Source organism: Leptonychotes weddellii, chromosome 6 (genome assembly GCF_054177405.1).
Source record: "Leptonychotes weddellii isolate Sample4059 chromosome 6, ASM5417740v2, whole genome shotgun sequence".
Taxonomy (NCBI): Eukaryota; Metazoa; Chordata; class Mammalia; order Carnivora; family Phocidae; genus Leptonychotes; species Leptonychotes weddellii.
The window spans coordinates 97,399,064-97,423,143 of record NC_138374.1 but is presented as its reverse complement, the minus strand read 5'-3'; the positions used below and the strand labels follow the sequence as shown (position 1 = coordinate 97,423,143).

The 24,080-nt window shown below is 39.2% G+C and overlaps 1 long non-coding RNA gene across 1 annotated transcript in view; it reads left to right on the top strand.

Annotated features, from left to right (window-relative positions):
* The window catches only part of LOC115940796 (uncharacterized), a 95,995-nt gene extending 72,889 nt beyond the window's left edge, over positions 1 to 23,106 (top strand). The window contains exon 12 of the long non-coding RNA XR_014146450.1: positions 16,079 to 23,106. This is a non-coding gene — a long non-coding RNA (uncharacterized LOC115940796). The remainder of the gene's footprint in view (positions 1 to 16,078) is intronic.
* Positions 23,107 to 24,080: the final 974 nt, after the last annotated feature.

Sequence of the window (24,080 nt, the reverse complement as noted above, 5' to 3'; positions counted from 1 at the left end):
CCAGACTAATGGGAGAGCAAAGGGAGGGTGACAGAGGGAGGATCTTTCCAATCCTAGTGATGTTTTGGGGGAGTGGTAGGATTTCTGGGGAACTAGGAGTTTCTAGTCACTGGGCATGCTCCCGTGTGATCTGAGCATCTACTAGTCATGGGTGTTGTAGAGAGCCTTGATGAGATCAGTGACCTTTTTCACTCTGTCTTACAAGTGTATCGTGGAGTTTCTCAGAAGCTACCTGATTTGTGATTTCACAAGTGATTAAATGCAGACATATATATGAGAATCCATTTATCTACCATTAAATTAGGCATTAAAAAGATTTGTCAAAATATAAAATGATGCCATTCTTGTAACTAATTTTTGTTTTGCGAAGTTATTTTTGATAAAAATGTTATCTACCTTAACACGTACTATATATATTTATCACTGCTGTTTTCAATGAACTAATACACAAATATTTTTAACATTCTTCAGTTTTAATTTCTAATAGGGTAAATACAAACAGTTATCGTTCCCATCAATGCAAATTGTTTGAGGCCTCCTATTTATTATCTATTGCTGTGTAACAAATCACCCCCAAATTTAGTGGCTTAAAACAACAAACATTTATTATCTTACAGTTTCTATTTGTGTGGAATTCTGGGTCTCATGAGGTTGCAGCCAAGGTGCTGACTCCGGAGGGCCCAACTGGGCTGGAGAATCTATCTCTAGAAAGGCTCACTGGCTGTGGGCAAGAGGCCTCCGTACTTTTCCTTGTGTGTCCTCACAAACTGGCTTCCTCTAGAATGAGTGATCCGAGAGAGAGAGAGAGAGAGAGAAATGGAAGCCATATTTTTATGACCTTTCATGACCTAGCCTCAGAGGTCACACCTCACCATTTTGCCACATTCTCTTGGTTAGAAATGAATCACTAAGTACAGCCCACACTCAGGGAAAGGGGAATTAGGCTCCACTGAAGGGATGAGTATCAGAGAATTTGTGGACATCTTTTAAAAATGTAAAGTCCTCCTTAAGAACCATTGAACTAGATGATCTTCAAGGGTATTTTTAACCCTGAGTTTCCATGGGGAAGGGAAATGAGGTCAATGTTTAGGTCAGAATAGAGATCCAAGAGGACCTCTTGAAAGGATTTCCCTCATTACCTACCTGGCAGATTTCCACTAATTCTTTGAAACTAAGTTCAGAAATCACTTCCTTCAGAAAATGTCTAGGTCCCTTTCTCTGTGCCATCTCTTTTCCTACGTATACATCTGTGATTATGCTTTTCACACTGTATTGCAATTCTTTTGTTTTTTGTTTTTTTCTCTCTTCTTATTAGACTGCGAGCTTTGGAGGTCAGGGATGTTTTTTCTTTCTCCAGTACCTCGTGCTGTGTCATACTTATCCATCTTCTGTAGCCACATTTAGTCTACATTCATTTATTCTTTCACACCGTTCCATCTTTAGTGTCTGTCACACACTGTGTTAGCATTGGGCAAGATTCCTGCTCTCATGGTGGATTTTAGTAGGAAGACACACAATAAGCAAGTAAACCAACAAAAAAGATCATTTCAGCAAGGGATCCACGCCATGGAGTAAATAAACCCACAGTACTGAGTTATGTGGTTTGTGGTAAGTGCTCGGTATTGTCACCTTCAGGCGCCAGAAACTGTTACATCCCAGGTGCCACGTCCAAGTGAGAAACAGATCTGAGGTGAAGAATCTGTAGGTCAGTGTGGCCAGAAGTGGTGCATCTGTCACTTGCCTGTGACCATATCTATAGACACAGAGAGAGTCAGGTTGTTTGGGTAGAAGTGTGTCCACAAAAGAGGCTGGGAATTACCCAGGGTCATACAGAACCCACGGTCAGTAATGGAGTTGGGCCTCAAACCCAGGCCAGGGGTTCAGTAGTTATATCATTGTTCTCCACTGAATGCCAGAACTTGCTGGAGGGGATGAAGCACGCCTATTTTAAAGAACCAGAGAGCACAGGTAGTAGGTGTCCCTGTGGTGCGCGTGGGACATGGAAACGCAAAGCAAGGCGTTGGTGAGTGTGGGAGTAGCAGAGCTCGGTCTGGCCTTTCAGGTTTGCACTTGTTCCTGGCTTCCTTGTTGTCCCATCCCTTCAGGCCCAGGTGCCCTCATGCAATACCCGCCCCCCCCCCCCACCGCCCCCATCCAGATCTGCTCTCAGGGAATGTCCCCAGTACTGGAAACCCTCAGCTGGTGCATAATAAAGGCGTGGTCCAGCTGGTTTCCACAGAACAGAGGTGCTGTGTTTGGGAAATCTAGTTGGGGTAAGATTCCTGTAGGTTTCTCTTGACTTGGCAAACATTTGCAAAATTAAGTCTTAATATCCTAAAAATAAGCAATTGACAAACAAACAATAAAAGCCCCCAAATCCTCAAATATTGACTCCTCCATGAAACCTTCTCTCTCTATTGTCATATATTGTGCAGTTGTTTACAGGTCTCTCTCTTTTGAGGGCAGGAACTGATTTTTATTCATTTTTAATGTATTTTACATGGGTAGATGCTCAATAAAGTTTTTTAAAAAAGAATCTAAAACCATGTACACTGGGGTATAAGGGGCTGGTGTTTGCTTGAGATACTGGCCCTTCCCCAGATAATATAGAGTAATAGGAGGGTGGTTGAGTGCATGATGACATATCTTTCTTACAAAGAGTTTCTAATAAGGGAAATGCTTATGTTATAATGTTAAGTAGAAATAGAGCTGATCAAATATAATGTAATATATAATCATACATAGGAGAAAGATCTGGAAGGAAATGAACTAAAATGTTTAAATGATGATCTCTAATTATAGCGTTATCAATTATTTTAATTTTTACCTAATTTTCTGTATTGTCTGAAATTTCTAGAATGAGCCTTTATTAACATATATCAGATAAGGAAATTTGGTTTTCTCCCAAAATATTTCCCTCAGAAAGGGGGAATTGCCTTACATTCTGATCCTTCCAGAGTGTTCTGCGTTATGGGATGCTCTCTGACTTTTTTTGAACTACAAAGTACTATTTGGAGAAAACACATTAGCTTGAAATGACATCAAGAAATCATGAAATTGGGTGCCTGGGTGGCTCAGGCAGTTAAGTGTCTAACTCTTGATTTCGGCTCAGGTCATGATCTCAGGGTTGTGAGATCAAGCCCTGTGTCGGGCTGGGTGTAGAGCCTGCTTAAGATTCTCTCTCTCCTTCTCCCTCTGCCCTTCCCCACCCCTCTCTGTCTTTCCCTCTCTAAAAAAAAAGAAAAAAAAAGAAAAGAAATCATGAACTTTTAGATGAATATGGTGGCCTTTTGGTTAAAAAAAAAAAAGAGCAAAGAAATATAACATGAATTTAATGAATTTGTTCTTTGGAATAAGATCCCTAAATTGCAAGCCTTAGATGTCATCATAAACCAGCTTTCTGAAAGTCCTTTACATAGTGGTACTGTAAGTGATTCCCTGTGAAGATCATGAATATACACTTGTAGGGTGAATAAGACAAATCATTGTCTTAGTGTTTTTTGAATGGGTACTTGTGGCTTGAGATAAAAACTTCAATGGCAGCATTATAGTTTAAAAAAAAATACAAATTAGATGTGAGGGAGGATGATGTTTTCCGACTGGAAAACTCAGATGGCTCAAAAAGTGACTCTAGTGATATGGAGAGTACTTGCCACTAGACACATATGGCTAATGTGAATCAAATACATTCATGGAACACAAGAGTAGAAGAAAGAAAGACTTCTAAATCAAAAGTTGTTTTATATAATGTTATTTTAAATATGTATGCTTAATTGAATTAATCAATTAAACATTTGAAATTAGATACATAACTGTTTCATTGGTGTCCCTCCTCAAAGGCTTATATTCAAACTGGTCAAAACCATTAAAGACATTTTTTTCTCTTTGGGAAAGTGACCTGATGTTAGGGTCACTTTCTATTCCTGTATACTTTTATAATAAGAGCAAAATCAAAAGCACAGAAGTTGTTATCCCTTCCAGGGACTCTTAAAATTTAATAGACATTTATGCTTTTATGTAAGTAATTAAACTTTAATGGCATCAGCCAGTGGATGGGGGAAGTACTTAGGGAGGCAGCTAGGTCTTTGTACCCTTAGAGGGCATCATCTTTTTTTTTTTTTTTTAAAGATTTTATTTATTTATTTGAGAGAGAGAATGAGAGAGAGAGAGCATGAGAGGGGGGAGGGTCAGAGGGCGAAGCAGACCCCCCGCCGATCAGGGAGCCCGATGCGGGACTCGATCCCGGGACTCCAGGATCATGACCTGAGCCGAAGGCAGTGGCTTAACCAACTGAGCCACCCAGGCGCCCTAGAGGGCATCGTCTTAAACCTGAGTGAGGCTGGCTTTGCAGGGCAAGTTTTCATCAGGGAAAATTTCTTGGAGGAGTGACTTTGAAGTTCAGTCTACAAGAAGGTGGTAGACATATTAGGAAGAAAGGAGTAAAAGAGCATGTGTTAGCATATCTACTGCTGTATTACAAACCACTCAAAACTTAAGGGCTTAAGATGTCACTCATTTGTCACTGTTCTTTGGCTTGGCAATTTAGGCAGAGCTCAGCTAGGATGGTTCATCTCACTCTGCATGTGTTTGCAGTTGTTGGTGGGTCAACTGGCCATGGATGGCTTTGCTCACAGTCTGGAGCCTCAGTAAAAGGTTCTGTAATGGCTGGACTGCTGGGCTTCTTCATGTCGTCTCTCTCATCCTCACAGATGGGCTTGTTCTCATGACCGCAGTCTTCAAAGAGAGTGAAAGCAGAGGGTTCAGGGCTTCTGGAAGCCAAGGCTTGGAAATCGTAGGATGTCACTTCTGCCACGTCCTGTTGGTCAAAGCAAGTGACAAAGTCAGCCCAGATTCAAGGCAGTGGGGAAATAGCTTCCACCTTTTTATGGGAATTGCTGTAAAAAAATCTGTGGCCATATTTAACTTCTTGCATGGTATTTCAGATGGGGAGGACAGCTTCTGGAAGGGAAGAGAGAAAAGAAAATGTAAACTCCATAGTAGGAATTTTAAGGAGTTCAACCTGATTAAAATAGAGAAGGCCTGTTGGTGAGCATCTGGAAATCAACCAGGGGGGCTGCCCGAGAGGCCCAAGGATTGAAAGCCTAGAATCAGAACTTTGATGTGAGGGTTAGTAAACCTCAGTGCACGTACCCTGGCCACTGCCTCAAAGGGTTCATTTTCATTCTAGTTTCTACTTTTTTTTTAAAGGTGGTTTTGTTTTGTTTTTGAGAGAGAGAAAGGGAGAGAGAGAGCGCAAGCAGGAGGAGGGGCAGAGAGAAAATCTCAAGCAGACTTCCTGCTGCGCGTGGAGCCAGTCACAGGGCTCCATCTCATGACGTCGAGACCGGGACCTGAGCTGCAATCAAGAGTCGGGGGCTTAACCGACTGAGCCACCCAGGCATCCCTCGTTTCTACTCGTTAAAGAATTTTTGCTTTGAGATCTTAGAAGACCCTGTATCATGAAACTGCCAATTCCAGAAATGGACATTACTAAAGACCTTTGTGACTCTCAGAAGACAAGAGAGCACAGAGACAGTGAAGGACAGTGGTTAAGCACCTAAACTCTGGAGCTGGACAGACCTTAGTTTAAATCCTGTCTTCATCATTTGAAGTCATGTGACATCTGATCAGTCACTTAGCCTCTCTGGGCCTCAGTTTCCTCCAGTATCATATGGGGCTAAATTCGCACCTTCCTCACAAAATCAGGGTGAGGACTGGTTACACACTTACGGATTTACCTTAGGGTCTTGAGCATTAAATACATAATGTCAATTAATATCAGTTATAATTATAGCCTTTGGATTTTAATTCTTCATCTGTAAAATGAGGTACTGCTGCTGAAATTCCAGGGTCTCATTTTTAAAATAGCTTATTTTTAGGGTGCCTGGGTGGCTCAGATGGTTAAGCGTCTGCCTTCGGCTCAGGTCATGATCCCAGGGTCCTGGGATCGAGTCCCGCATCGGGCTCCCTGCTCCTTGGGAACCTGCTTCTCTCTCTCTCTCTCTCTCTGTCTCTCATGAATAAGTAAATAAAAATCTAAAAAAAAAAAAAAAAAAAGATTTAAAATAGCTTATTTTTAAAATGGAGCATCAGGAAATTTGCAAATGAAAGGCCTACTCCCATTCCCAGGGATAGAATTCTGTCTTGTGATTTGTATCCAAGAAGGTCTTCTTCAAAGCTAATGGCTTCTCTTCTCTGAAAAGAAACTGACCCCTTGGCAAGCATATCTTACAAGCAGTTGATGCTTTGAAGAATAAATGCATTTATTCTCTATTTGAATGTATTATATAAGATAAATCAGGATGCTGGAAACTGTTCACTTTTTTTTTTTTTAAAGATTTTATTTATTTATTTGAGAGAGAGAGACTGAGAGAGAGAGCACATGAGAGGGGGGAGGGTTGGGAGGGTCAGAGGGAGAAGCAGACTCCCTGCAGAGCAGGGAGCCCGATGCGGGACTCGATCCAGGGACTCCAGGATCATGACCTGAGCCGAAGGCAGTCGCTTAACCAACTGAGCCACCCAGGCGCCTGGAAACTGTTCACTTTTAAACACATATTTTTTGCCTATTTAACACATACTGTAAATCTACTGTGTTAATAGATTCTGTGCTAGGTATTGGAGACATAATGATGAGTGAAACCAACATCGTGGCTCTCAACAGCTTCTTTTAATAGTCTGCACTAAATAAGGCCTAAGTAAAAATATCCATAATTTTTTTCCCAGGGAATGTTGACAAATAGGTTGCCTAATTTTTTGTCCTTAATCCCAGGCCATTATTCATACTAACTTAATAGAAATAATTTCATCTGTTTGGAAAAAAAAGTTATTTTGATAGATAATTCTAGAGCCAACCCTAAGTCAGATGGTCCATCTGTCTGGCAAGTAGTGAAAACCACATTGACTAATAGTGTAGGGCTTCCCTGAACCCCTCATCCAGAGAAAGAGGTTTTCCCAAGGCTGGTTGGACCCCTTTATTGAACAACATCAAGTAAGGGAAACCTTTAAACACAATACATTCAAAAAAAATATTAATATGTTCTAATGTGGGGAGAATTAGTGCCTGTCAGACTATGTTATTTTGGATTTATACTTCATTGTATTCACATTTTTCATATCTCTACAAATGAATAACTCTTTTGACTCAGTAAATAGAATGCATCATAGTCATATGTAAGGAGGCCCACTTTAGGTCTTAAGAGACTTCAGATTCAGGCTAAATGTAAATAAAACAGAAACCGTTTGATAGATTATGGAAGTAGGTTCAGCAGAAAAACATGCCATGTTCTGGCTTCATTTCTGTTCCAGGAAGTAGGAGATATGTAAGTGGAGAATGCATCTTGGCCCCACACAGGAGGTCACAACCGGAGAAAAGTGCCCCACGTCTTTTAAATTATACCATTCAGAGCATCCACTTGAGGCACAAGAAGGATCCTGGCCTTCCCACTGTGTCCCACTCTTGCGTAGCTTTCTAAGACCCTATTTGGAAGAATAGATTTTCCACTCTGCATCTCTTTTTCCCACTCCTGATTCACACCTGTAATTTTCCCTTCAGCCATTTCCCAGGAAATAGTTGAATCAGTCACATTGTCTTATATCATATGCTTTAATTACAATCCAAAAAGCAGGTAATGGAAAGTATTGGCACACAACTAATTATCAGACAAAAAAAAAAAAAAAAAAGCAATGTTTCTTCAAATGTGGTGAATAAAGCAGCATGTAACCTACTGTCAATTAACTATGAATGTGCCCATCCCAGCACTTTTAAAGAGAATCCCTCAAGAAAACTGAGAAATACATTTTTAATGGAGCCACCTGTGCCTTCAGGCCTTGAGAACTTTAACAAGGATCAGTCCATGAAAAGAGTTGCTGTGAGCCTGTATAATAAATTAAATATGAATTTTAAATTATTCATTGAGTCTTCCTAAGAGATTGAGATGCTGTAGGGATAATGAAAATGCAATTTAATAAGCAATCCATAGTGATTTTAAAAGGGAGGTAAAAAAGAAGGGTCCATTAAAATTTCACCTTTGCTGAAGAATGAGCTAAAAGGATAAGTTTAAATTAGTAGTACTAATTAATGTGAACTTGCAATGCAAGACATTATTTTTAATTTTATTCTATTATTTTATTTTTTATTTTTATTTTTTTTTAAAGATTTTATTTATTTGACAGAGGGAGACAATGCAAGAGAAGGAGCACAAGCAGGGGAGTGGGAGAGGGAGAAGCAGGCTTCCTGCTGAGCAGGGAGCCCTTTGCGGGGCTCGATCCCAGGACCCTGGGATCATGACCTGAGCCGAAGGGAGACACTTAACGATTGAGCCACCCAGGCGCCCAAACTATTATTTTACTTTTAATTAAAATATATTTGCCACATAACATTGTATAAGGTGAAGGTCTACGACATGTTGATTTGATACATTTACATATTGCAGTATGATTGACACAGTTGACATTAGCTAATGCCTCTATTATGTCACACAGTTATTTCCTTCTTTGTGGTGGGAAAAATTAAGATCTAGTTTCTTAGCAAGTTTGATGGTAATAATACAGTATTATTGTTTATAATCACTATACTGTGCATTAGATCTCTAGGACTTATTTATCTGCTAATTGCAAGTTGTACCTTTAGACAATATCTTTCCTATTCCCCTACCTCGAGCCCCTGGAAGCCCCAGTGTACTACTTTATTTCGTATTTTAATGCCATTTTATCAGTTTATAGTATTACCAATTTAATCACAGAATAGAGCTGGGGAGAAAATAATAATAGTAATAATAAAAATGACGGATACTCTTTATGAGTTACTTTGATTGGACTTTTTCATAAGTTATTCCCAGGTCGTATAGGAGGTAACTGAGTATAGAGAAATTAAATAACTTGCCCATGGTCACAGAACTAGGATTTGAACACTGCCTTTTGTGAGGCTAACACCTGTGTTACTCCACTATACTGTTCTAGTCAAACTGTATTGCCTCATGAAGATGGATCAATGAAGAGAAGTAGCTAAGAGCTCTAGAGTCAGAGTTCAGGTTCAAACACCAACTGTTCCTCTTACAAGCTGTGGCACCTTGGATAATTAATCTAACTCCTCTGTGCTTCAGTATCTTCTCATTAATAGTCCTCTTAATGGTTCTTCCCTTAATAGTTTCTTCTTATTAGTAGAGATAATAATGTGAGAATTAAATGGGAAAATGTATAAAAAGCAATTAACCCAACGCCGGCTCTGCAGCAAAAGTTCAATACGTGGTACCATTATTGCTAGTATTGTTGCTGTTACTGAAAGTAAAGAAAAGAAAAAAGAATGTGTTAGATGACAAACAGCCCTAAGTAGTGCCATATGTTCTTGCTGGGTCAGATTACTCTTTCAAGTCATCAAACCTGGGTGATCCCAGTTGGTCTCATTCATGGTCTGCTGTCCAGAGCATCTAATGCATCCAGCTTAGTGGTGCTCCCCATCCTGTACCACCTATTGACAACATAGGAGACCCCTCAGCTTCTTTTGTGTACTGTCATGGCAGGTTCCTGGTCAAGTTGGTTTCTTTCCTTTGTGTATGTCCTCCTTGAGCTAACCTCAACAGGGAAATCTCTGACAGGTTTCTCCATTTTGAAACATCTCTTCCACACTTCAGATGATAGGACTTCTTCTCTTCAAAGAAAACCTGATTTAACTTTTCTAGCTAAATCACAAAACAACAGTTTTACCCTTCTGTGGCTTTTGAAATTCCTTTCTGAAGATGGGAGGATAGTGTGATGGGTTGAATTGTGTCCTTCCAAAATGCATATGTTGAAGCCCTGACCCCTGGCACCTCAGGATGTCACTGTGCTTAGATATAAGCCTTTAAGTAGATAATTAAGTTAAAATGAGGTCATATGAGTGAGCCCTAATGCAATATGACTGGTGTCCTTATAAGAAGAGGAGATTAGGACATATGACCATGTGAGGACACAGTGAGAAGGCAGTCATCCAAAAGGAGAGAGGCCTCAGAAGAAAACAAACCTGCCAAGACCTTGATCTAGCCTCTAGAACAGTAGGACATTTCTGTTGTTTAAGCCACCCAGTCTGTAGTGTTTGGTAATGGCAGCCCTAGCCAGCTACTGCAGGTAAAATGGTCTTCAGGTGGTCTTGAAGTAGAAGATACTGTGCTCAAAGCACTCTCTAGGTAAGCCTGGGTCAGAGGAAGAGCCCTCACTGCCAGGCCCCTCAGGGTGTCAGGTTTGTGAGGGTCAGTGGAAGGACAAAAGCTCTGGGTACTTTGAAGGCACCCTCTTGAACAGGTCTTCCATGGGTTCTCCCAGATCAGATATCTTTCTCCGCAGATCAGAAATCCTATCATTAGCAATTTATAGGGAAGTATTGAAGCCTTTTTTTAGTGTTGTCAACCTTTAAAAGAAAAAGGTAAGCGATTCAACCGGGAAAATCGAGTTTATTTAGGGAGCAGAGAAATGTCAATTTGGGATAAGCACACGATGGTGAACCACGGGTGAGTCCAGAGAACCATGGAGGAAAGGGGGGAGTTGAGAGGGGTTGTTTTGAACAAAAGTTAATTGGAAGAAAATGAGAGTTTGAAGTGGTTGTGGCTTCTCTTGAGCTGCAGGCGAGGGAAGCTTGCTGTTGCTGGGTGGAGAAAATCTCCCTTCTTCATGCTAGACGGTGCAAACTGTGTTGAGCAGTGCATGTGAGAGCCCTCCCTTCGTGGCTTTCCAACTCCAATTCTGAGTGAGGTTTCCTTAGCACATTTCCCCAATGTTCAATATCTCATGGTAAAGTGAGACTGTACTAGGTCATGGAGATGCTGTTGGTAGACTGTGAGTGTGGGATGTGGGTTTTGAGAGATTCCAGGAAAGGGGCAGTGAAGGAGAGGATGGAAAGGCACAGATCATCAGATCCTTTCCCTCCTGGGTCTGCTCAACACCAGCCTGGAAAGAGCCTCTGACTGGTTTGCGGGAAGAAGGGTGGAGTGTTGTTTCTTCCTTGGTGGTGCCTCCTTCCCAGAATGGGAGCCTCTCTGTGCTTTGGGGGCACAGGCTGTGGTGATTGCTTCATGGTTCAATGGTTGAGATGGCTGTTCTTTGAGGCCCTTCTTTTGGCCTTTTAGGTGCTGCAACATTCTGATCAGAAATTTCTGCTTTAAGCGTAAGGGATGTGGTGCAATTGGGGAAGGAAGTTTGAAGAACAATCAAAACAAAACACCCTAGCCAGAGTTCAGTAAAACAGAACCCATTCCTGCCTCTTGCCCTCCACCGAAGTGTTTAACTTTTCCTGTTTTTCTTACTTCTGACTCTAGTGTGGTGTAGTTTACAACTTTTGTATTTTTATTTGTAATCATTTTATTTTAAACATGAACACAAAGGAGTCTTCAACAGCAGTAGAAAAACTGTGTAGCTTGTATAAATGCTTTTGTATTTGAAGTCAGATGCAGTCTGTCCTCCAGTAAGATTTCTGCTCCTGCCTACTCTCTCTCTGTCCTTCCTTCCCTGGGCTCCTTCCCCCAAAACTGCAGCCCGTCCCCACACCCTCAAGATGTGAGTAGTTTTAGGGAACAGGATTTACTCTTTTTTTTGGCAAGATTGTTGAAGCCTGAAAAGAAGCCTTTAAGACTCCCCAAAATGAATTTTCTAAGGACATAATTTCTGAGCAGTGGGGGGAGATTTTGTGAGGCAGAAGACCCTCCCAAAGTTTTTAGTAGGTTAGTCTCTATAATCAGTGAGGGTTCTGTATATGAATGAAATAGAGAATGCTGGGAGGGAGAATCATGGTAATAGCATATGGATGAGTGGAACTAGATAAGAAACCTGCCTCCCACTTTATTCTGGGTCAAATAGAATGTTACATATTATAGGAAAGAAATTATCTAGGTAATTATTTTTATTCCATTTCACTTAAAGTTTCATTTGATTGGAATGATAATCATTTCTTTTTTTCTTCTTATTTCTAGGCATGGGAGTGGAATGTATGTCAATGTATGGCCCCTAGATGTTAAAATTGCCCATCTCAGCCTCAGTGTCTGTACTCATGGGTGGGAGAGAAATAGCCATTAATGATGTGGAAGAAAACAAATACCTTAACTAAATTGCATGTCATTTCTTCTGATGTTGCAATTCTCTTTAAATACATAACCTCAACATGTCCCCAAAGAAACTGAATGTATATCTGTGAAGGGTAATTAAGACTGTGGATCAAACACAAAAATAACACTTTGAAAGAAAATCTTTTTAGAATGTGCACCATATTCTTTTTAGTCTCTGACCCAAATGACAAAGATGAACTTTGTAAATGCATGTATGTGGGCCTATGTATTGGCCGTCAACTTGTTGGAGAGGCCACCTAAACTAGGCACAGTAAAAGAATTGCAAATAATACCCTCATACAGGAGTATAAAGGAGAGTCTATAGGGAGCTCTGGTTAAGAAAAGTCCATTGCATATTTTTATTTGGATAGTTTCTTCTGTAGCACATTTTAGACACTATAATAAAGTAGATCAACATGGAGTAGATTGTATTTTCTCTATAGAAACAAGATTAGCATTAAACTTTGAAACAAATAAGTCACTGATATGGTCAATAGTATGTTATAAAAGCAAACACATAATATTCAAATAAGTAAATGTATTTTTAAAATCCTAATAAAATAGATGTAAGTAGCATATATATTGATTACAGAAGAGGATATGATATATAGATATACTTTTACTGTATCAAAAATTTATTTGGCAACTAGAATTAAACATTTTATTAAGGGCTGAATTGGTTATCTAGAAATTTACAAAGTCCCTTTTGGATTCCTTGAATCTTTTGAAAAATAACTTTAAGCAATTTTCTGCAGAAGATGACTTCCCCCACCTGCTTATTATACTCTCCATAGCAAGCAAAATCATTCCACCAACATTAGCATTGCTCTTCAATGATCCTGAAAACATGCTTGTTGTCAGGAAGGTTAGCGATGTTTTGTCTACCAAAGGTTTTTATTTTAAAGGTATATTACAAAACTAATACATGTTTATAGTATGCAATTTAAAATAAGCAAATAAGCAGAAAAAAGAAAAGTAATTCCTCATAATTTTACACATCAGAGATAATCACTGTTTCCTAACGTGTATGTTCACAGTCTTATAGCAACCAATCTTTTCATCTAAAAAAAATATCTTATTGAATATTCATAGCATCATTTAAAATGGATGCATATTATTTCATTCTATATACCTTGCTCTATTTAACCAACCCCCATTTCTGGGCATTTCAGTTGCTTTCATTGGTTTTGCCATTATGCTTGTAGGACCCACACCAGTGGTTTCATGGGTGTTGGCTTCATTCAGGCACAGGGGAGAAGCTTGAGTGTGGTTTACAGATGGCTCTGCTGTCACCCTTTGGGCATGGGCTGCTGCGGTCCCAGCACAGCCATCTGCTCTGGAGGTTGGAGGAGGAGGGAAATCCTCGCAATGGGCAGCATTTTAAACAATCCACCTTGTGTTCCATTTTGCCTGGAAGGAGAGAAGACTTGAAGACTGATGGCAAGGAAGTTTGGGAAGAGTCCAGGAGGTGATTCTCTTGCACTGGGCTCTAGGATAGGTCTTGTAAGAGTACTGGTCAAAGAGCATCTACTGCAGAGGTGACTCCACAAAAGGGTGTGCATGGTGAGCTGTTCTTTGGCTGTCACTCAGCCTCCTCCCCAGCAATGTTGGTGCTTGTCCAATGTTTTGTGAACAAAGTAAGAGTCAGGGCTGGAGGCTGTGGGTGCATTCAGTAACAAAATTTTCCCTTACAAAGACTGGCTTGGCCATTAGTGTTTCTGAATGCCAAGTTTTCTAAGCAATGCCCGATCCTGGACATTTCATATGGTAACATATGCCAAGTGAGGTGTGGAGGGATGAGCCACTTGTTTGGACCTCTTCTGACCCAGCAGCACCAGTTGTGGAATACTGAACTACCAGGATCTGTATCACTTTTTGGAAACAACAGCAGGACTCAGTGAATGCAGTGAATTGTCTTTCTAGGAGAAGTTACCTGTTGCCCTGATTGATTCTGCTCCAAAGAACCATTCACAAAGCACCTAGAGCACTTTGAATAATCCATGGTGGGTTCCAATATCATTCTCTAGGTCTTCTGCACTAAGTGAACCTTGAGTAGTAAGACTAAGAGATGAGTGTTCACCAGCATCTCCTCTGGGTTTTTATTGACTCTTGTCCAGGTCCACCTGTTTGGGAGCAACCATGTGCTGCTATAGAGCATGGGTGACTGATTGTAGAGATGTCTTCGGCTACTCATATGCTTTTCTTCAAAGAATAGGCTTGGAGAGCAGATAACGAGTTGGTTTCTATGGAAGGCTTTGTTCTTTTCTAATATGCCATATACAGTGCTGGTTCCATTGCACAGTAATGACTTCTTAATCCAGGAGATGGTTGCATATTCTGTGGCTTAAAATTATTTTTTGTAGTAATATATATAAAACAAAAAATGATCTTTTAACAATTTTTTAAGTGTACAGTTTTATGGTATTAAGTCTGTGGTTTTTGCCTCTAAACTTGAGCCCACCTTTATTGTCCACTGATGCTCCATTTTTTTCTAATGCCATGACTGTATTTCCTTCAGGCCAAGATGCCATTAATTATAAAACAAACTACTATATTAATAGCAACATTTTATTTAGAAGGCTATTCCTGACAGACTTCCTTGGATGTCATTTATAAACCACATTCCTACTTCAGAAGTATTAATATGTAGAAAATGTGCGTCATAGAATTGAGGAAATATGTAGCTTCTCTGTGTCCTGTGGCAATGGCAGGAATTAAAATGTTCCTTTTTTTTAAAAAAAAAAGATTTTATTTTATTTATTTTTTAAAGGAGGCTCCATGCCCAATATGGGGCTCAAACTCACAACCCTGAGGTCAAGAGTCACATGCTCTACCGACTGAGCCAGCCAGAACCCCTTGGAATTGAGTTTCTGAAGGGAGAGTCACTTTCTGTGTGGTGTCCATGATGACGAACTATAAACCCATACCTCATTGGACAGTCACAAAATCTCATGACACTATCTGTGCAGGAGACTTCTGAAATAAATTGTATATATTTAGGAGAATAACAGGGTGTCATGACAATTTCAGAAAAAATTTTTGTTGAGGACCAAACAACTCCTGCCCCAGGGAAGGTTTTAATATTTTTGAACATCTACTATCTGCTGAGAACTTTATATACATTCTCACTTTAACCTCAGTACAATCTTGGGAGGTAGGTTTGATCCACATATTGCAGAGGAAGATAAGCAGGCTCAGAGTGTTGAAGTAATTGCCCAGATCTGATGCCTGGCAAGTAGCGGAACTGGGGTGTGATACTTGGTCTGTATGACTCCAATGTCTGCATCCCTCTCCATCATACCAGTTACTCACTATGCTTTAGCCACACCATAACATGATAGAAACAACTGAATTCCCTAGTCTCCTAGCCTTGCTGTTTTAATCCAATTTCCTTCTCCTTAAATCTCAATGGTGGCCTTTGTCGATAGAATCATGTGTTGTCTACCCATGTACTACATTATGATGGGTTTCTATTTTCACCCAATATTTAAAACTTTGTCATTTAATATTTTACATACTTATGTTCTTTCTCCTTAGTAGATTATAAGCCGTGAGACGGTACTGACTTTGACTGCCGTATCTGTCACAGAAATTCATGGATCACTGATGTTCAATTACTACCTATTGATTTGATATAAATGAGTGTTAGGGAGACATTTTCTGATAGAGTTCATCTGAAATAGTCAGGATCATTTTAAAACATTAAGTACAGTTCATGGGACTTGACAATTCTTATACCCACCATGTCAGAAATTGAGAGAGACTGATGAAGGAATAAATAGAATTTTAAAATTTGAGAACAGATTATTCACTAAGGATTTCTATAAAATATTTTTACTACTTTAAATCTTTTCTATTAAAATTCCTTTAGATTTCCATCATATTTCTCATTATGTTTATGTTTTGTCCTCAGTCAGAAAAACTTGCCTTACCACACAAACTTACTGTTTATACCTCTGAGCTTTACCTGTTTAAATATTTCAGACTAAAACTGAAAATTTTTCGTGCAGAAATATCCATCAACATCAAAAGGGGGCAGGAAAACAAAAGCTAATTTCATTCAGAAGATTCTCCTTTCTCCTGGCCATAGTGGTGGTTTCCTGCTCGAGTCACTTCCCCTGAGAGGGTAACACTGGACAGCAGCCTCAAGAGCCAGTGAGAATTGTCTCAATGAACAACAGAAGATATAAACATTTTGCATTGGAAAGTATGTGTAATTCAAACTACTATAATTCCATTTTTATGCCAAATGTAATCCTGGAGGAGGCTATTGCTGGCATGAGGTCTGGAGTTTGTACTGCATCAAAGCCCATGGCTTGTTTTTCCATCTGGGCTAGGCACAGAGTTTGCAAGCCTTTTTTCTGAGTTACTCATTCTCTGGTAAATTCCAGTCCTAGGCTACTGTAGAACATACGCAAGGCTTTGCCCCAAGAGTTGGAAATGTAATATGGCCCTTGTTTGAAAGTGTTTTGCTACTGGAAGTACAACTAGTTCTACTGAGGTTTGTGTTGGCCACCTCAGGCTTGTGGGTTCAGTTCAAATTTTTTATTTAGTTCTACAGGTCTTATGGCTTGGCTACCTGAGAGACTGGCACTCACACCATTCCTTCCTCTCAGCTGGGAATATCTCCTGGAGCACTTGGCTAAAGAATTCCAGATTTTACTTTGGAATAGTCATAATGATGGCTCAAGTGTTCTTGGAGGGTGTTCATATTTGGAACTTCCCTATCTGGTCTGACATGGCTCCAGTTGTTGGCTTTTCCTGATGGGGCAGTGTTGCAGGACTTGGTTTTAAGAATGTACTGAGTATTTGTTGCACTGAATTGATTTATATAGGTTTTAAGTTTGGAGCCTGTATTCATTTTCTGTTGCTGCCGCAACAAATCCCACAAATGTAAAACAAAGCAAATTTATTTTCCTGTATTCTGGAAATCAGAAGTCCAAAGGAAGTCTTAAGAGACTAACATCTAGGTGGTCAACAGGGCTGGTTCTTTCTGGAGATGAGAGGGGAGAATCTGTTCCTTACCTCTTCCACTTCCAGAGTAGAGTACCCCAGCAGTCCTTGGATGCATCACTCTGATCTCTGCTTTCATGGTCACACTGCCTTCTCCTCTACTGGAGTCAAAATTTCTCTTCTTCCCTCCTACAAGGACTCTGTGATTAGATGTAGGGCCTCCCAGATAATCCAGAATAATCTCCCTATCTCAAGATCCTTAATCACATCTGGTAAGTCGATTTTGCCATATAAGGTAATATCCACAGGTTCTGGGGATGCGGTTATGGACATCTTGGGGGATCATTAGTCAGCATACCACAGAGCCTGAGGCATCTGAATTTGAATCCTGGCTCTAACATTGTTTTATACTTTCTAAACCTTAGATTGCTCATGTCTAAATGTTGATAATAATGCTTATCTCTCACTAGGTTGATGTAAGATTTTGATGAATAAAGTATGTAAAGCATCAAGGACCCCACAGGAGTTCAGTTAATGTTAGTTTTTCCCCCCTGCCTTCTCTTATAATATCTGAGAAGTTAAAGATTTCAGTTTGAAGGCAAGTGAGCCTTTGAAATTTATAAATATTGTATTACAAATACAAAATATGAAAAACATTTCTGCTGAAGTGATTATCACACAGACAAAATACTGGTTAAGATCCAGTTAGGGATCAGTCAGTATGAAACTGTAATGTAATGCAACAAAGAATGCATTATTGTGTTTAGAGATACAGGTATTGTAATATGAATGGAATTAGAGACTTTCCAAATTAAATATGGTATTGAGGATTGTCTGCTTTCATTATCTACTCTGATTTGTTTCAATAAATCAGGTCACTGTGTGTTTGGGGGAAAGGAAGTGAGAGAGGAAGGCATATCATTCTTCAAGTACCAGTATGGTTTTTATTTAAGCATTGACTATATTAAAGCAATGACAATTTACAAATTAACAAATATTAGTTGAGCTTCTCTGATATGTCAGATAGTGCCCAATATGTTGATAACATAAGGATAAAATGCCATGGTTCTTACCTTTAAATGGTTTATAATCTAATGGAGAGACAGAAAATAAGCAGATAAGTACCAGAAATTAGGATAAGAATTATCATGGGTATAATGGACGCACAGGGGAATAAGTACTTAAGTCTGCGGGGAGAATTGGGTAAGATTGTGTGGAGAAGAGGTGGTCATTCTTGAGCCAGCTTTTGAGGGAGGGGAAGTCATGTGGGGATAGGGTAATCCAGGCAGAGAAAGCTGTATCTGCAAATGTGTGAAGGACCACAATATTATATGCTCACAGAACCATGACTTGCTTAATATGGAGGGGGCAGACAGACATAGAAATTTATCTTGAGAAACAAACATACCTGAGATTGAATTCAGGTTCATTTTGTATAAGGAACCCTGGATAACATAATCCCCCATTCATTTAATCAACAAACACTTCTGGGACAGCTTTTACGTGCAGGAGAGAGTGCAAGGTTCTGGGCATACAAAGTTCAGAAGAGTCAGTTCTTGCCTTCCAAGTCCTTAGAGCCTAATGCAAGAGCTTATTATCAATATGTTCAAACTCTAGAAATTTGAAGAGTTTGCAGTTAAATACAGGTGGATATTTCTTGTGCTGAACCTTTATGAAAGTTGAGGGCCATGAAAATTGGAGTTAAAACAGTACTTAAATCCCATTCATTTTATTATCCAATGGCAGTAGCACTGATGGGCTCTTCACCAAAGATTTGCACTCCTCTTCCATAGTGAGGAGTAGTTACTGGGCAGTGGCTTCTTGGCAGTGGCCAACGACTGCATTTCCCGATTCCCCTTATCCTTCAGTGGGGATATATGACTAGCTCTTACCTTTGGAATCTGGCGCACATAACTTGTTGCCTGAGGTGGTTAAGAAGCATCTTCTCGTTATTATCTCATTTCTGGCTGGATTAAACAAACCAACCAACCTCCATGTTCCTGAGGATGGTGGAGGCACAAGGTAGAAGGGAACTGGATCCTTGAATCACCACATGCAGGAAAGCTACCAGTCAAATAGAAATATCCTCATTGATCAATACAAGAGTGTGACATACTATTATATTGTTTAAAGCTACCAAAAATTTGGTATTTATTTCAGCAGCTTGTGCTACCTGAGTTATTACATAATGAGGATTCCACTATGCAGCATACACACCATGCTTCCTGGGATGTATCTTCATTATACCATGAAGCACCAGTGCTTTTATTCACATGTCTAATTATTAGAAATATCTCCTCTTTAACAAGGCAAAATATGAAAAAATCCGGTCAGTTTTAGCCATTGATCTCTGGAGCAAGGCCAGGTAAGAAAATGCATGTTTGTGGTATGGAGGGGCTTCCTTATTATGGCATTGTAGAGAGAAGAGGGAAGTGTTTGAGGCCAGCTCAATCTGGTTGGCATGTTACCTGGAAAGGAACTTAAGAAAATATCATGCTGAAGATAGTGTGGTCAGAGGCAGAGATGGTCTTGGGAGGGGTCATCTAGAAGTTCTAGGTGAGCCTACAAAGACCAAGAAGACTCTTGTGTGATAAAGACCATGAGGACTAAGAGTTCAACATAAATCCAATAATAGGCATGAGAGGCTAGATGTATCTTTCCATGAGTGGTGGTGGGAAGCTTGTTCCCTAGAGGAACCAGAGTAGATGAGACAGGAATGAGAAAATAATTTACCCCTCTCTTTGTGTCCTTCATGAATTTTATCTTCTCCAACCTAAACCAACCTTTCTTTTTCTTGTTTTTCTTAGTTCGTAGACTTTATAGAATTCTTTTCACTTTCCTCTGGATTCATTTTAAATTGTGTAGAATTAAATACAGTGCTTCATATATGGCCAGTTTATTGCAGAGCTTGGTGAGGTGATTATTCTAATATCTGAAGGTTATACATAGAGTGTTAGGAGGTTGGGCTTTGAAATAAAATAGATTGAGTTTGATTTCCTAGTTTGACTTAGAAATCTACAAAATATATTGAGTTTGATTTCCCAGTTTGATTTGGGGTACAAACTTTCAGTTATAAGATGAATAAATTCTGAGGATCTAATGTACAGTATGGTGACTATAGGTAATACTGTATTGTATATTTGAGAATTGGTAAGAGAGTAGATCTTAAATGTTCTCACCGACACACACACACACACACACACACACAAATATGTGAAGTGATGGATATGTTAACTAACCTTTTTGGGCTAATCATTTCATAATGTGTATGTATATAAAATCATGTTATATACCTTAAACTTACACACTATTATATGTCAAATATATTTCAATAAAGCTAGAAAAAAATAAAAAGTTGCTCAAATTTCCATTACCTAGAGTAAACTACTATTAATATACTGGTGTTTTCTCCTTTCTTCCTTTCTTCCTTCCTTCCTCCTGTCTTCCCTTCTTTCTTTTCTTCCTTCCTTTTTTCCTCCCTCCCTCCCTCCTTTCCTTCCTTCTTTCCTTCCCTCCTTCCTTCCTTCCATCCCTCCATGCTTTCCTTCCTTAATAGAATGCTACCCATACTGTTTCATAGCTTTCTTTTTTACATCATCAATTCTTAAGATGTTTCCATGTTATTAAATAACCTTCTAAAAAATAAATTGAATATTATTCTTCAACATCATTTTTGATGGTTGCATACAACTTTGTTGTATGAATGTAACCTAATTTAATTTGCAATTCTCTATTTTGGGGCCCGAGTCAGAAATACCATTGTTTTGACTAGTGTGGTGTTTACCATGTACTCATCAGTGAAGCCAGAGGAATATTTTGATAGAATTTGTGTTTGCTCTGATCTCATCTTATTTTCTTCTGCATTTTCAACATCATTGTTTTGTTTTGTTTTTCAGTTGAGATAACCACTTCCTTCTCTTTGCTCTGAACCATATACTTTAGTGAACTCAGTGGTTATTACAAACTGACTAAATTTAGTTTTAAAAAAATCTAGCTGGGCCCACAGGTATTATTTTCTTTCATAAAGGCCTTCATATCTTTATTATTTTAACTCAATAGCATTTGTAAGTGACGAATTCTATTCATGAAATGGGTCATTGGATGGAAGTCATCAGATGGTTTTATATTGAACTCCAAAGCCCTAAAAATCTTTTTGTCTCTAGAGGCAGCATATAGGCAAATACTCTAGGAATACCTAAGCAATTCAGTTAGCAATTCTGATATGATGGAGTCGGCCATTGATTTTCAATGTAAAATTGTTCAAGGGAAAGAAACTAACATTTATTGAGAACCAGATACTGTACCTACATTTATATCATTAAATCCAAACTCCAGTTTTGTTAAGGTTACATGTTAGCACTCTGATATTTACAAGATATTGAAGCTAAGGGATAAATCAATTTGCCTAAAGTTACATAGCTAGTACAAGGTAGAGCTGAGATTGAAATACAGGTCTGCCTGGCCTCAAAATATTTAGGCCACTCAGAATCATTCCTTCCCTATTAATAGTTCACTAATCAATTGAACTCTTGGTTCAAGAATATACCTTAAATGCCAAGATCAAGTAACAAATGAATGTGCTATTAGATAATCTCTGAGCTATTAGATAATCTCTGAGCATTAAGGTAACCAATGTTGGAATACAGTTGCTTTGTGTTTCCTTCCTATGTACCAGGATTAATGATGGTCAGTAAGGCTCAGGAATCTGACTGCTTCAGTAATTCTTCTTATGGAGTGTCAAAATTTCTGATAAAAATAAATTAATACTTGCTAGCCATAGATTTATAGTTCTAGAAACACTGGTCTGAGCAGGTCACCTAATAATTCTACTGTTAATTTTTAACACACATGCCACACTAATGGGGAAAAATAGACCTTACCAGAATTCATTGCAAGACATAGTTCTTAGATGAGACAGTAATGAGGCAATGTCTGGTTCTTATCAAAGGTCATAGATAAGTGATTTATAACCCAAGCAACAGTATAGACTTTGTCATAAACATCATTATTAACCAATGCATTGTCAGTGGAATATGCTTTGAGAAACATATCTTCCTTCATATCTTACTTTGCTTTAGTTGTCACTTGACTCTTTCCTGACAGTTTGCAATCCAACCAATTTTAAAAATCTAGAGAAGGAGATACATTACTCACACTGTAAAGAGTTGCAGAAGAAATTTATCCAAGGATCACACCAGGAAGGGACCAAGGTATTGTTTTTTTAAGTAGATATATGGTTTTATCTCCATAGAAGTTTGAATTTCATGCTCAAGATTAAAAGTAGTAAAGTGCCAGCAAACATCAGTGTCTTTGGAAAAACTATGTAAGATTTCAAATCTAAACCTTGTGAACATTACTCCTTTCTTCATTGTTTGACTTAATCTGTTTTTCTTTCCTATGGAAACTAGCTTTTGTTTTGAAATATGACATAGTAAATTGTTGCAAAGGAAAACAATAGAAAATACATATGTTATTTTTGATGTTTTTTATATGCATGAGTATAAAGTGTTTTTTCATTTTTAAGCTAAGCTTTTTGTCTTACTTGTTTGGAAAAATAAACTCTGTGCCACAGTGAATTGCCTGCTAGTATTTTATGGAGCCATATATATGGATGCTCAATTATTTTGGGGAGGTGGTGGCATGGATGAAGGATAACAATCTCATGCAAAACACGTATACAGGGTAGCATAAAATGAAACTTCATTTTACTTGTCTATAAGTAAGGAACTGAGGGGCAGCCTGACATGGTGGAAAAAATCCTGGACGCAAAGTCAGAGGATCAGGGTAAATGAGAGATGGTTGTGTTGGATTCATTCTGGAATATTCTGTGACAGGAAGTGGACTCAGGAGAGGAACAAGAGGAACTTCAGGAGCTTCAAAGCAAGACAGTGGAGGTAAAACAGAAAGGATTGTTCTAGATAAGCCTGTGTGATGCTCTCTCCTGGGGAAAGACTACCACCTGGAGAGAAGTGAGTATATGACTGAACCTCAGGCTGTGACCTTGGAACCCTGTCTGATTTTGGTGGGGAGTACACTTGGTTAAGTGCAACCTAATTTCTGTCTGGAATCATCCTTGCTTTTCTCTTTAAAGCCTGTGAAGCCTAGTCAGGGGCCTATACTCTGCTGCTGGTAGCAACTGGAACCCAAGCCTCAGGTGAGATCACCTGGGAAATAAATGTAGGTAAGAAAAAGAGAGAATTCTAGACCACTTCAAAGTTCAGACTGGGTAGAAAAAGAGGAGCTTAAAAGTGAGGGGGAAAAAAAAAGATAAAAGGTAAGAAGAAAACTAGGAGAGTGGATGACACTAAGGTCACGAGAGGAAAGTGTTTCAGAAAGTAGGATGTTGCTAACTGGTTCAGTAGGATGAGGGCACATATGTTTCCATTGGATAGACAATATTAGATTACTGGGGATCATGACAAGAAAATGGAAGAATCAGAAGCTTGATTGGAGTGGTTGAGATGAGGTCACAGATGAGGTTGAAAGGATGGACAAGGAACTGTGGGATCCAGACTGGAGGGAGACAGATGGATGAGTGATAGTCTGAGAGTTCAGAGAGTGGTTGACTAGAAAGGGAAACATGTATGAGAGGTTAGTCTTGATGGCCTCTTAGGAGGTAAGAAAGTTGGGATATAGTTACTCTTTTGAGGTTTTTGCTATACAAAGAGGAAAGAAATGGGTTGAAAACCACAGGCTACCGTGGGTAAAGAGGGGGAGGTGATTTTTACGGTCAAATAAACTAGATCAGATGAGACCAATTCAGAAGAGTGGGAGAAATAGATGATGTAGGAGAGAGGGAGCACAACTGCAAGGTAATAAGAGGACATGGATCAGGACATCCCAGTGGAGCAGGTGGGCCTTTTTAGAAGAAGGGACACAACTCCTTAGTATCTGTAGGAAAGAAGATAGAATGAATAGGTACAGAAGAAAGTAAATTTATAGAAAGATAAGGGCACTCCTTTTAAGCTGCTTCTAATTTCTCAGGAAAATATAAGGTGAGGTCAAGGGCTAAGGTGAGACAGGGATGTTTGAGGGGAGAGCAGAAAGGGTGGGATGGTC